The sequence below is a fragment of the Amborella trichopoda genome, chromosome 10, assembly GCF_054954075.1.
Source record: "Amborella trichopoda isolate Santa Cruz 75 chromosome 10, AtrichopodaSantaCruz75HAP2 v2.0, whole genome shotgun sequence".
Classification (NCBI taxonomy): domain Eukaryota; kingdom Viridiplantae; phylum Streptophyta; class Magnoliopsida; order Amborellales; family Amborellaceae; genus Amborella; species Amborella trichopoda.
Genome location: NC_142345.1, coordinates 36,079,438 through 36,083,527, shown reverse-complemented (window position 1 = coordinate 36,083,527; position 4,090 = coordinate 36,079,438). Strand labels below are relative to the sequence as shown.

Below are 4,090 nucleotides of genomic sequence, written 5' to 3'. Positions count from 1 at the left end.
TTTCCAACTGTAATTCCTAGGATTTACCTTGCCTTGCCTTGCCTACTATTAGTGTTCCGAGAAATGCTCAGCAGCGTGTATGGCATGCTCCCTAGGGAGCACACTGTATATCAACTCTCACGCACAAGAGACATTTTGGAAATTTTTTTTTTTTCTTTTTAAATTTGAGTTTTAGTGATCCATATATATATATATGAAAAAAAACTCGATGACTAGTTTGAAATAAAAAAAACTAGATGAATTTGAGTTATTCAACATCGAGATCTGGCCCTTTTTAAAATTGGACATCCCTTATTCAATCACCGGGATGCTATTTTTTTGAAGCATACAAAACTATCGATTCCTGAATTTTGTTTTTCATTGTTGATCACTATGCTCAAGAGGTTACATCCCAAACTTTAGAGACCTAAAAGGTTACATCCCAAACTTTAGAGTCCTAAAAGGTTACATCCCAAACTTTAAGAGTCCTAAAAATATTCCTAGCATGAGATTCACCCGTGAGAGCAAATGGATGGTATTCTCCCATGGGACCAACATTCTTTTGACAAATACGAAATGCCATGCTTCGTATTCATTTTCTTACAAATCCGGCAGACTTAGAATTGACGTTGATACGAATGTTGTAAGAAGACATAATATTTGGAACGTCGGCAATTTTGCCGCCCCTTTGTGTTATATGCTTGTTTGCATCAACATATGTTCCATCGATGAAAATATAATTTATTATAGCCTTTTAAATGACAAAATTGTATTGAAATCAATTAATTTATCGACAAGGTCGTCACTTTGAAAATGTCATTTGACATGTACCTATGCAGATGCCTTATTATGGATTTGAAATTCCAACTATAATGGGCAATTTGGTAATTTTATTCTTGTCCTTATTCCAAATTCTTCTACATCATCGCTCGAGCTCTTTCGCAACTATTTGGGATACCTACATGAATCATGATATTCCATTTTACTCTTACAAGGGTCATACCTTCAATGAGGATATAAGTCTCCATATCTTTTCTCATTAATTCAAATTATATCCTTTTGGGCTTACCCCTTTGTTTTTTTTTAGCCATCCACTTGAACCAACTCGTACCTCTTGACAGGTGTTGTTATGAGACTGCACTGGACATGGCCAGCCCACCTGAGTTATTTTGAATTCTATCACTTCTTGTCTTGCCACTCATCCATCTCCTCATATCTGGTACACTCATCCCATGGGTATGTTATTTCTTGACTGCCAATATTCATTCTTGACTGCCAATATTCTACCTTATAAAGCAAAGCTAGTCCCACAACTGTCATATAAAACTTTATCTTCAACTTCCTTGATATGTGGTAATCATATAAAACTCCAGTAGCACATTTTCACTTATTATGCCCAGCTTTAATTCCTAATGGCCAAAAATTCATTTGTATTTTATTTTATATTTTTATTTTAAGAGATTGTATACTATGAGACCATTTACCATTATTTCAAGGAGGTCACAATCACTTCTTGCCATAAGATGTCAAATTGGATGGCTTGCTGTGTGCCACAAAGTTTGAGGTTTTTTTTGAATGTTTCTAGTGATTGACACACGTACAATAACCCGATTTAAAATCAGTTAGACAAGAGTAATTGTGGTCTTCTTGTACGAAAAGTAAATATTATCTTTTTATATAAAAATATTATACCATATAAACAAAACCAAATTTAAGCAGTTTGACTTCTTTGCATAAGCTATTTCCATTGGAGGAGGTGGCTAAATCCACTAATAACCAGGAAAGTTGTTTATTGTTTATATCTTCTTTCCCTAGCAAAGAGAAAATCGATGCTCACCCACTTTATTTTCTAAAGATCCTTTAATTTTAGAGTTTTTACAAAAGAATAGGGGGGAGAGAGACCTCCAAATAAAACTAAAAGGGTGCGGTTTGAAATCCAAAGTAAAACGCATCTTCAAATAGTGTCAGAAAAATGTGGTTTCAATAATGAAAATCCTTGTGATAGCCTTAAAATATATTTTCACCTTTAATTATAAGATTTAAAACTTCAAAAATAGTGTAAATCGAGTAAATTTATGAAAACTTGAAAATCTTGAAAATTGACAGTCCAAAAATGTGTTACACGATGCCCGATCTCCATGATGGAAGCCATAGCGTCATATTGCAGCTTAGTCATCTAGATGTTTGTTCCAATAAGTGGTTCATCTAGATGTTTGTTCCAATAAGTGGTTTTCTGTCCTTGTTGCAGGTAGTCTTAGTATATCCGACTTTTGAAGTTTATTTATTTATGCATTTCGTAGCTTTGCATGGGATTCGAACATGGAAAGAAGCATTGCAAATTGTCAACATCGTAACCAATCAAACCCGTGCCCAGTGCCTACCAATAGACTACAGAGAAAAAGAAAAGAAAAGCTGTTAATTTCATAGAAAACATAACAACAACAACAACCGACTTCTTAAATTTACAAGGAGTTAAATAAAGGCGAATGAATTGCCATTTTATTGTAAACCACAAATGTTGAAAGGAAAGATTGGGATTTAACATCCTCGCGATCTGGTGGAGAAGGATTTTTAGGTTAGGATCGACAGACAGTACATCAAATTCAGTGGGGTGCGAAAGCCCATCATGAGCATTTTGCAGAGGCTTGTGCTCGGCACAACATTCATACCTAGGTGGCATCTTCCAATCTCACGGGTACTAGCCGAAGAAAAAGATATGGAAGAAAAGTAGAATTCTTCATTCTAGATAATCATCTAAACCTTGTGTTCTGTTTTCATTAAATTTTGGATCTCGTGGGACAGTGATCAAGCAAAGGATGGAGGACACAACAGCGACTGTGACCTCAGGTATTCAAGTGGCAGTGATCTTGAGAGTGTGAACTCAAATTCAAGTGAGAGCAGGTCTTCAAGCCTTCAGAGTTGGAGCCGCATTTAGGACGATGAAAAGTCGGAAAAGCCGAATCAGATGGAAACAGAGAAAATTTTTTGAGGCCGACTAACCGACAAGGATACCTCTATCTTGAGTACATGGAGCACACTCCACCTTATGCAAGGGTTCCTATCCTGGACAAGGTGAGAGATTATCTTTCTATGAAAGAATCTTCTTTCCCACTTTTTTTATCCCCAACAACTTCCTTTCTCATTTCTTCATGCTTTACTCTCCCATTTCCTTTCTGGGTGTGGTTCTTTTTGTGACAAAAACAGAATTACTTGGAATAAGTTCTGAAACCACATTACGATAAAAAAAGTAAAAAGAAATATTCGAAACCATATTTCACCTTGTAATGAACTTGGGTATAATTTATGAGATAAGATTCAATCTGATTGGATTGAAGAGTGTGGTGCCTTGCTCCATTCATTGTAATGTCGATGATGATTGATTTGCTGCATATATATTTTACGTAGCAAAGAGAAGAAAGAAACGTAATAGAATAGAGAAAGGGGGTGGTAAAGAGTGGTGGTGACCATTGGTGCAGTGAATGGGATGGCAGTAGGTTTTCTTTGTATGTCGTTTGGCAATCCACTGATATTCAAGACCAGGTGAACTCGGTCTGTTTCATTTTTGTAATCATCTTCATTAGTTCGCCTTTAATTTATCAAAACCAAAATTGGGTCCCACACATTAAGCTTCTATATCTATCCACCAAAAAAATCCAATCCAAAATGTGAATTCAAGTTCCCATATGCTTAATCTTCTTCTTGTTATTCTTTCATTTACATGGCAGTAGCTATGATCGAGTTGACTTAGTTTTTCATGGGTTGTTAGATTAACCAGCATATTGCCGGATGCTCTGAGCTTGCCTCCTTGAAAAGCATAGATTTATCGTATGCAAGTTGGATGTTAGTTGCTTGGTAATATTTGTTGTGCATGGAAGCTTTAAACCCAATGGGTTGATTTTTTTGGCAAATAAAGTACGAGAAAAAGAATTGACAAAAAACAAGCAACAACAATAAAGTAAGAAATAAATAACAAAAAAAGAACATCAGGATTTATGTGGTTCGTCATAATTGTGACTACATCTACGGGCGAAGAGGATCGATGTTTTTCACTAAATCAAAAAAAAAAAATTACAAGGCAACTTACTTGAGAACTGAGAACTCAATATCCCAC

At 35.6% G+C, this 4,090-nt stretch overlaps 1 long non-coding RNA gene across 1 annotated transcript; it reads left to right on the top strand.

Annotated features, from left to right (window-relative positions):
* The first annotated feature begins 981 nt into the window (after nucleotides 1-981).
* Nucleotides 982-3,488, top strand: LOC148780188 (uncharacterized). Its single transcript, XR_016042874.1, has 2 exons — nucleotides 982-1,215; nucleotides 2,782-3,488. It is a non-coding gene; the product is annotated as an uncharacterized LOC148780188 (long non-coding RNA).
* The last annotated feature ends 602 nt before the right edge of the window (nucleotides 3,489-4,090 follow it).